Below are 10,649 nucleotides of genomic sequence, written 5' to 3'. Positions count from 1 at the left end.
TCATTCTTTTCAAGTGAAACTATATTTCATGAATGTCAGTATTAAACCCAGCAACTTGAGACGTGTGTATGTATATATATATATATATATATATATATATATATATATATATATATATATATATATATGCTATTTGTATAGTTCTGTGTATCCCCTAGTATCTAGTGGGCAAACAATACCCCACTTAGTGTATTACAAGCGGAGTCTGGTATTAGACAAACAGCAACATGCACATATTGATGCTATTTGTCAGTGTATTATAGAGTAGCTAGAGGGCAGACAAAACCCTACACTGAGTAGCAAAGAAGAGTTACATTTACTTATTTTGACACAACACCTGCTCAGTTATTTGATACATGATAGTATCTATTTATTTAAAATACTTAATGGACAGTACATGGATAGTATCTATCTATCGAACTTCTTACTAAACCACTCCTTGTTCTATCTTGGACTCTCTCATTGAGGATTCGATGCCAGAGGCAGATCCCCAAAAGCAGAAGTTCATACACCCATTCCCTGACACTACCTTGCCTACGATATCCTTCTGACACTCTCTCATCTAGGGCCTTATTTTGGTTCATTCTTTCTGACAAAATCCTTCTTAGATGGACAAAACCATGTGCACTGCAGGTGGGGCAGATGTAACTTGTGCAGATATAATTAGATTTGGGTGGGGTTTTACTTCAAAGTGAGATCTATATTGCAGTGTAAAAATAAAGCAGCCAGTATTTTCCCTTCACAGAAACAAAATAACTCACCCAAATCTAATTCTCTCTGCACATTTTACATCTGCCCCCCCTGCAGTGCACATGGTTTTGTCCATCTAAGAAGGATTTTGTCAGAAAGAGTGAACCAAAATAAGGCCCCTAATGAGGTAACTTTCCACCACCCTGTAATGCCTGGTGCAACAGAGTGAGGTTTAGGGCCAGATGTATCAAGCTTCAAAAAATGATAAAACGAAGAATGATAAACTGCCAGCCAATCAGCTCCTACCGGCAATGTTACAGGCTGGGTTTGAAAAATTACAAGTAGGAGCTGATTGGCTGGTTGTTTATTACTCTCCTCTTTATCACTTTTTGAAGCTTGATACATCAGGCCCTGACCAATCAGAAAGCAGGAGTGTCCCTGATACAGCTTCATTGTGCAGTCAACCGGGCACTCTCATTTGATATCAACCTTGGCCCTTGGGATATACTACCATACCTTACAAGGTTGTCCAAATTCATTCGATTTGGAAGGAATTGCCAGAACAGTACTCATGAGGGAGACCCCTCAGTTCAGGGTATTCCAGCCTGGGTATTTAAGACTTCAGTGGAGCAACTGTGTCCTAGATTGCCTCCAGTCTGAGATCCTGCCTCTGTCAGAGAACCATTGTATCTGGTCTGTGTCCAGCTTCTGTGAGTACCAGCAGCTTCCCCACACATTGTGGTGGAAGTCGCAGCTTTCATTACAATCACAGCACCAGCTGGGGTCATAGCTCTTGTACTTGAGTAGTGTGGCCAGGTTGCAAACCTATCCGCAATACCTTGGTTATAGTTTTGGTTTGGTTTATTGCGATGGATCTGCATTATAGTGGTAAAGGGCGCATATCCTGTGTTCGGAATCGGGACATCTGTCAGAATGAACTTAAGTCTACAGTCATTAGGTCGAGCCCACTAGGTCGACTGGCAGGAAGGTCGACCTGACTTAAGGTCGACATGGGCCAAGGTCGACATGACTTAAGGTCGAATTTGCATAAAGGTCGACATGAGGAAGGTCGACTGGTCATAAGGTCGACATGGGTTTTTCACTGTTTTTTGATCCGAATGTCGACACAGTCGACATGGACACAGTTGGCAATGAGAATCGGACCCTCGCATCGCTCGCTTCACTCGCAATGCTTCGGGCACGGTGCCTCGCTGCGCTCGGCACACTATTTTATTCTCCCACCACGCCCTAGTGGATGGTAGGGCATGAAATACCGCCTGTCGGCACATGTCGGCTCAAAAAACAGTGAAAAACCCATGTCGACCTTATGACCAGTCGACCTTTATGCAAATTCGACCTTAAGTCATGTCGACCTTGGCCCATGTCGACCTTAAGTCAGGTCGACCTTCCTGCCAGTCGACCTAATGACTGTAGACCTAAGTTCATTCTAATAGATGACCCCTTCCCCTGTGTTCGGTCCTTGTCTGCAAGGTTGCATATTGTAGTCCATGTTCATGTGCAGAGCCTAGTTATCTTTGTGTATTCTAGTCAGATATCCGCTTACTAGTACCCTGACTCGGTTGGGACTTTGTGTCGCCGTGAAAGACCAGGTGGCATCCAAGTACAGGCTGGAGCTAGTTTACCCTGGAAAAGCGGCTATTAGTGGCGAAGTCTAACACCAGCGCAGGTGCCAGCTGACTCAGGCTTTTAGTAATAGAGTCAGGGTCAGGCTCAGGTGCTGCTGTGGCTTCACCACCTCAGCCACAGAAGCGCAATTCAGGCTGTACTCAACATCTTGCCAGTCAGGTGAGGCAGCCATGTTGGGTGCACTAAAAAGGTTACATGGTGGGAGGTGAGCCATACAGGGTGTATTCAACAGACTGACAATAAATATGTGCATTTCATAAGATCAAAGGAAAAACAAATGATGAAAGAGTAATTCTGAAACCCCCATCATGCATCTGTACAGTTTGGCAAGTACTTAAAGTGGATGAAAGCTCCGCAGAGTAGAAGGGGACGTCACTGGCACAATTTACCAGTGAATAATACTTAAGTGACATTTCTATGACTTGTTCTTCATTTTTTTTAAAACATGAAACACAAATCTCACACTTCAGCTCTCTGTAGTTTGTGCATAGACACAACGCACAGCAGTCCATGGTTGCATGTCATGGGTAATGTCCTAGGCTGCTGTTGACATGTCTGCATTCTCTGGCTCTCTTTATCAGTGTTCATCACAAGTATGGCTTACTGAGGAATCAGATTGCAGACACCTATCCTGCATTACCAAATACAGGGCCTGATTCAGGACTGATTGTATTGTATCCGTCGCGCACTTTCCTGATTGTCGGGAAACTGTGCACGCCCAGGATCCATTCTGCACATGTGCAGGACGGGTTCTGCGAGCACTTCTTAATTTCATGAATGCCTAATTGACGCATGGGGGACAGGGGCGGCTGGTGTTTTTGGGAAATGGGGGTGTGATGCCCTCATTTTCTGGGAGTGGCCAGGCCAAGGAGCGCGCAGTTTCCTTTACCTCACAAGGCACCCAGCTCTGACCCTTCCACTAATCTGAGACAGGGTGATCGAGGCCAGCGCTGATGTCAGAGACCCACCCAGAAAACGCCTGGGCACGCCTGCGTTTTTCCAACCACTCCCAGAAAACGGCAGGTTACCACCCCCAAACGCTGGCTTTTTATCAGTTATGCTCCAGCCAGTTTGCATTTGCAATCCATACGCATTTTCAGGCACTATTGAAATGTTTACAGCATGCATGCGCAGTAGTTCAATAAACGCTTTGTTTGCACATTCTCCGGTACTTCTGTAGTTTCACGGCGCCAGCGTCTGAGTCCCCTTGCGGGGCTCGCTTCGCTCGCCCACGCTGCGGGCTCGGTGGCTCGCTACGTTCGCCACGCTATCTAAAATCAACTCCATGCCAACATGGATAGTGGGGGTATGAACTATCCATGTTGGCATGGAGTTAAGTTACTTTATTTAAGATAGTTGTGGCGAGCGTACAACCCGGAAGTAGCACAGCGCCATGCTGGCGCCGTGAAACTACCCAAGTACCCATTCTCCAATTAGTGATCAAGTCTGAATCGGACCCATTTATTGGGATACCTATTGGGAGAAATTCTCAATCATTCATTGGAAAGAGATAGCGAAACAAATGCTGACTTTACTCTCACCTGCCAGACATCGGGCGCAATATAATAGTGGGGGTTATTAGGATTCACTGGGAAAGGCACAATCACTCTCTAATGGACAAAACCATGTGCACTGCAGGTGGGGCTGATGTAACATGTGCAGAGAGAGTTAGATATGGGTGGGGGGTGTACTTCAAACTGATATCTATATTGCAGTGTAAAAATAAAGCAGTAAGTATTTACCCTGCACAGAAACAATAAAACACCCATATCTAATACCCCTTTTACACCAAAACGCCGGGTCGCACCTGGCTTTTTAGACCCAGGATCAAGCCGGGTGCGACCCAGCGTTTTGCAGCTTTTACACCGGCGCCCCCCCTCCTGCCGGCGCTTGGAGATGACATCAACTCCAAGCGCCGTTCGCCGCTGCCGGGACCCGGACCGCTGCGCTGGGGGCAAGCTCAGCACTAAGGTAATCTGCTGGGCTGCCCCAGTCCCCGTGCACCCCCAGCCACCGTCCGGGAGGTGAATGGATGCTGCACACAGGCATCCATTCACCTCCTTCCCTGCCGCTGCTGCTGTCTGCAGAGTACAGCAGACAGCAGCGCAGGCTGTGTCCCCCCCCCCCCGTCCAACCTGCGGACGCTGCGGTCCGCAGGTTGGACGTCCCCCATTGATGTAAATGGGAGCCGGGTCGGATGACCCGGCGTACCCATTTACACTGCCCTCTACCCAGGTCCTGGCCGTGTTCTACCCAGGACCTGGGTAGAAGTCCCGTGTAAAGGGACACGGCGTGTCGCATTTACACCGCCTCTGACCCGCCGAAGACCCGGAGTTTAGAGGCGGTAAAAGGGGTATAACTCTCTCTGCACATGTTACATCAGCCCCACCTGCAGTGCAGCATTGTTTTGTCCATTAGAGAGTGATTGTGCCTTTCCGAGTGAATCAGAATAATCCCCAGTGTCCGAGCTCAGCGGCGGTGCTGGTGTTTTGTAAAGGGGTAATCATTGACAAGGCATAGTTTTGTCTTGTAAATGATTGCCCCTCTAAAAAAAATGTCCAAGTTCAGCTGGCATCCTGCACTGAACTTGGACGCTAAGGCTGCAGTCCAAGTTCAGCAGATATTAGGTTGACAGTGTCTACGTCTAGAGTCAATAGGTCGACCATTATTGGTCAGCAGGCAAAAAGCTGCCACATGAAGAGGTACTGATTATCGACAGACACTGTGGACTTAATGATACAAACCCAAACATTTTATTGCTGTCTTTCGCTGTCTGTTAATAGCTTGTAATTATCAATCATTTCTTAGGCTGAAAATCAATATTTTCTGAAGATAAATGAATGTACCAAACTACTGCGTATTGAGTTTATGCAGAAAGATAAAATATGGGTGCAGACATTCCTTGCAAGAGTCAGGCATGACATCAATGACTCAAAACAGATACTGAAGAGAACACAAAACAAGCTTTGTTGGGACAGTCTGTAAACAATTGGTAGAGAGCAAAAAAACAGGGTTGCCTACCCCTCACGGACTGGCCGGTCCCCTGGAATGTGTCAGTCTCCCATGCCTCCCCACCCGCTTGGCATGGAGGTCCGTGGGAGCATCTTTGCCACTAGTAAAGACCACATATAGGCCCTTATTCTGGTTCACTCTCAAAGGAAAATTTCTTCTGAAGTCGAAAAAACCATGTGCACTGCAGGGCGGGGGTAACAGATGTAACATGCGCAGAGAGAATTAGATTTGGGAAGTTATTTTGCTTCTGTGCAGGGAAAATACTGACTGCACTATTTTTACACTGCAATATAGATCTCACTTTGCCGTAAAACCCCACCCAAATCTAATTCCCTCTGCACATGTTACATCTCCCCCCCCCCCCCCCGCAGTGCACATGGTTTTGTCCATTTTAGAGGGAATTTGCTTTTGCGGGTGAACCAGAATAAGGGCCACAGTATATGAGATAATACTATAGATTAATTCTAACCTCCTTCAAAACAAAAAAAGAGAAACCTGGCTCCGTAGTCCATTAATTATAATTACCTTGTTCATCTGCTGTTACCACTTAGGAAATATTCAGCCCTTCAAACAATAAATAAAAAAAATTCTCATACGATGACGTTGATGAGTAGGTATTTTAATATGAAAAAGGTAAATATATATAAAACTAATACATACCATATAATGGTATAATCAGAGTAATTCGGTCAGCTGTGAATTCACAGTCAAAGCCATCAATCAATGACCGCGCATGTGCATGGTCCGCAATGAATGTGCAAGCCGGCCATGCGAACAAAGCTGTCAGCAGCGTCCTTCATCTCCCCACCGTGATCGTAGCGCCATATAAACCTAGACTGACTTGGCGCTGCGAACAGGGGGATACTCAAAACAATTATATGTCAGAGCAACAATCACTGTATATTAGTAATATAGGTTCCAAACTTATAAGACAGGGTTGCCTACCTGACCCTCTCCATGCGGGAGAAAATGCTCTGTTCCTGGACTTCTCTGGTAATGTATGATTGCCAGCACCTGTGGGGAACTAGGTAAAGGTGTTTCACCACAGGTGATGGCAATCATACATTACCAGGGAACTCCAGGAACAGAGCATTTTCTCCCTCATGAAGAGGGTCAGGTAGGCAACCCTGTCATAAGATGTTAATCAGAGCAGCATTCATTTGTATTACTCATATATACTTCAAACGCCGAAAGACGTTAGTCACAGCAGCAGTCACTTGTATAAGTAATATATTAATAATGGTTTGGGAAAAAGGGGGGAAGAGGAGATGGGCCTGGGGCACAGGTTTAGTTTGTCATAGGTTATGAAGGCATGCTCCGTACAACAAAAATGGCTAAATAATTTGTTATAAAGTTGTGGAGGTGCTCCCTGGGAGTAGGGTAAGTAGATGCAAGAAAAGAATATCCAAGAGGGATATCAAGAAGTCTCCCGGGTGGGGCACAGCCTTCTGGTTCAACAATAATATCACAGTTAAAACTGAATTTTAACCCCTTCATGACAGAGCCAGTTTGTGCCTTCATGACAGAGCCCTTTTTTTCAAATCTGACATGTCTCACTTAAGTGGGGATAACTTTTTTTTGCTTTTACTTATCCCAGTGATTTTGAGATTGTTTTCTCGTGACACATTGTACTTCAAGTTAGTGGTAAATTTTGGTCGATACAGTCTGTGTTTTTTTGTGAAAAATACCAAAATATCGTGAAAAAATGGAAAATTTAGCAATATGCAAAATGTCACATTTTCTGCTTGTGAGACAAATAATCATACCACTCAAAATAGTTAATAACTAACAAAGACCATATGTCTACTTTATGTTGCAATCATTATTTCAACCTCCTTTTCATTTTTTTGGACACTAGGAGGCTTAAAATATGACTAGCAAATTCTCAAATTTTCAAGAAAATTTCAAACACTGATTTTTTTAGGGACCAGTTCAGTTCTGATGTGACTTTGAGGGACTTGTATGTGAGACACCCCCAAAAATGATGCCATTTCAAAAACTGCACCCCTCACAGTATTCAAAACAGCATTTTGGAAGTTTGTTAACCCTTTAGGTGTTTCACAGGAATTAAAACAAAGTGTAGGTGAAATTTCAAAATTTCTTTTTTTTTGCAGAGTTTCAATTTTAATACATTTTTCTAACGAATACAGTAGATTTTACTAGAGAAATGTGACTAAAAATTGATTCCCCCAATTCTTTTGTTTTCAAAAATATCCTATATGTGGCCCTAGTGTGCACGTTGACCAAACCACAGGCTTCATAATAGAAGGAGCACCTACTTGATTTTGGAGCCTCCTTTTTATGAGATTTTTTTTTAGGCACCATGTAGGTTTCTAGGCACCATAAGTGCTAAAAGTTAGGAACCCCCCCACAAGTCACCCCATTTTGCAATCTACACCCCTCAGGGAATTCATCTAGGGGTATAGTGTACATTTCAAACCCCCAGGGGTTTCACCAATTTTGGTACAACTGGGATGTGAAAATGGAAAATTACATTTTTTTACACAAACATGCAGTTCTGGCTCAAAATTTTTCATTTTCACAAGGAATGAAGGAGACAAAGCACCACAAAATCTGTGCCCCAATTTCTCCCGAGTACGGCAATGCCTCACATGTGACCAAAAAATACCAGTTGGGTGCATGGCAGGACTCAGAAGGGAAGGAGTGATTTTTGGATTTTGCAGCACAGATTTTGGTGGAATGAATGGTGGGTGCTATGCTGCACCAATACAGTGGAACCCCCCCACAAGTCACCCCATTTTGCAAAGTACACCCCTCAGGGAATTCATCTAGGGGTATAGTGTACATTTCAAACCCCCAGGGGTTTCACCAATTTTGATACAACTCGGCAGTGAAAATGAAAAATTAAATTTTTTTACACAAAAATGCAGTTCTGGCTCAAAATTTTTCATTTTCACAAGGAATGAAGGAGACAAAGCACCCCAAAATCTGTGCCCCAATTTCTCCCGAGTACGGCAATGCCTCACATGTGACCAAAAAATACCAGTTGGGCGCATGGCAGGACTCAGAAGGTAAGGAGTGATTTTTGGATTTGGCAGCACAGATTTTGGTGGAATGAATGGTGGGTGCCATGTTGCATTAGCAAGACTCCCAAAGCACCAATACAGTGGAACCCCCCCACAAGTCACCCCATTTTGCAAAGTACACCCCTCAGGGAATTCATCTAGGGGTATAGTGTACATTTCAAACCCCCAGGGGTTTCACCAATTTTGATACAACTGGGCAGTGAAAATGAAAAATTACATTTTTTTACACAAAAATGCAGTTCTGGCTCAAAATTTTTCATTTTCACAAGGAATGAAGGAGACAAAGCACCCCAAAATCTGTGCCCCAATTTCTCCCGAGTACGGCAATGCCTCACATGTGACCAAAAAATACCAGTTGGGTGCATGGCAGGACTCAGAAGGGAAGGAGTGATTTTTGGATTTGGCAGCACAGATTTTGGTGGAATGAATGGTGGGTGCCATGTTGCATTAGCAAGACTCCCAAAGCACCAATACAGTGGAACCCCCCCACAAGTCACCCCATTTTGCAAAGTACACCCCTCAGGGAATTCATCTAGGGGTATAGTGTACATTTCAAACCCCCAGGGGTTTCACCAATTTTGGTACAACTGGGCTGTGAAAATGAAAAATTACATTTTTTTACACAAACATGCACTTCTGGCTCAAGATTTTTCATTTTCACAAGGAATGAAGGAGACAAAGCACCCCAAAGTCTGTGCCCCAATTTCTCCCGAGTACGGCAATGCCTCACATGTGACCAAAAAATACCAGTTGGGCGCATGGCAGGACTCAGAAGGGAAGGAGTGATTTTTGGATTTTGCAGCACAGATTTTGGTGGAATGAATGGTGGGTGCTATGTTGCATTAGCAAGACTCCCAAAGCACCAATACAGTGGAACCCCCCCACAAGTCACCCCATTTTGCAAAGTACACCCCTCAGGGAATTCATCTAGGGGTATAGTGTACATTTCAAACCCCCAGGGGTTTCACCAATTTTGGTACAACTGGGCTGTGAAAATGAAAAATTACATTTTTTTACACAAAAATGTACTTCTGGCTCAAAATTTTTCATTTTCACAAGGAATGAAGGAGACAAAGCACCCCAAAATCTGTGCCCCCATTTCTCCAGAGTACGGCAATGCCTCACATGTGACCAAAAAATACCAGTTGGGTGCATGGCAGGACTCAGAAGGGAAGGAGTGATTTTTGGATTTTGCAGCTCAGATTCTGGTGGAATGAATGGTGGGTGCTATGTGGCATTAGCAAGACCCCCGAAGCACGGTGAAATGATGAACCTAATAATCCATAGATGTGTGGTATATTTTGAAACACTCCTTTATACATAGGCCGGGTTTGTCGGGGCAAGTTTCACAGTGGAAAATAGTTTCCTTTCTTATTCCCTTTTTATAGCAAACTTTGCACCTTTTTTGTGTCCTGCCCTTTCTTGCAGTGGAGGGGATTTCATTGGGAAAATGCTGCCCTGGTACAATACGGGGGCCAGTACTAGAAGTACTGGGGCCCTCTGCCTGCTGGTTCCCAAATATTAGGCCCTTTATGACTTCCTCTTGAAAGTGCATAAATGTCCCCCTCTGGTAGAACGGAATAGCACGTAAGCGTTATACAGTGCCATCTGGATGATATACACGGCCAGCTTCTTGTACCAGATATTTGTTTTCCGCAGGGCACTGTACGGCTTCAGTACCTGATCTGAAAGATCCACTCCGCCCATGTACTTATTGTAATCTAGGATACAATTTGGTTTTGAGGTGTGGGTACTGGTACCTCGTACAGGGATGGAGGTGGTACTGTCTCCATGAATTGTTGTCAGTATAAGGACATCCCTCTTGTCCTTATATTTGACCAACAACATATTTTCGGTGCATATTCCCCTGCTTTCACCCCTTCTTAGTACTTGGGCAATGTGCGTTTTGGGGAGGCCTCTTTGGTTCTTGCGCACAGTACCGCAAGCTGCTGTACCTCTTGAACCAAGGGCCTTAAACAGGGGGATGCTGGTGTAAAAGTTATCCACATAGAGGTGATAACCCTTATCCAGGAAGGGGTGCATTAAATCCCAGACAATTTTTCCACTAACACCTACGAGGGAGGGGGGGCATTCTGGCGGTTCAATTCTTGAATCCTTCCCTTCATATACCCTAAACTTGTGGGTGTACCCTGTGGTGCTTTCACACAGCTTATACATTTTTATGCCATACCTTGCCCTCTTACTGGGAAGGTACTGGCGGAATTTAACCCTTCCTTTAAAATGTATAAGGGA

At 44.6% G+C, this 10,649-nt stretch overlaps 1 protein-coding gene across 1 annotated transcript in view; it reads left to right on the top strand.

Annotated features, from left to right (window-relative positions):
• Positions 1 to 1,178: 1,178 nt before the first annotated feature.
• Positions 1,179 to 10,649, top strand: part of LOC146049740 (carbohydrate sulfotransferase 9-like) — a 131,692-nt gene continuing 122,221 nt past the window's right edge. The window contains exon 1 of the mRNA XM_083166349.1: positions 1,179 to 1,400. The gene's annotated coding sequence lies outside the window, so the exon portion shown is untranslated. The remainder of the gene's footprint in view (positions 1,401 to 10,649) is intronic.

Source organism: Crinia signifera, chromosome 12 (genome assembly GCF_055691185.1).
Source record: "Crinia signifera chromosome 12, ASM5569118v1, whole genome shotgun sequence".
Classification (NCBI taxonomy): Eukaryota; Metazoa; Chordata; class Amphibia; order Anura; family Myobatrachidae; genus Crinia; species Crinia signifera.
Note: the sequence above shows the minus strand (reverse complement) of the source record. Positions and strands in the feature narration are given on the sequence as shown.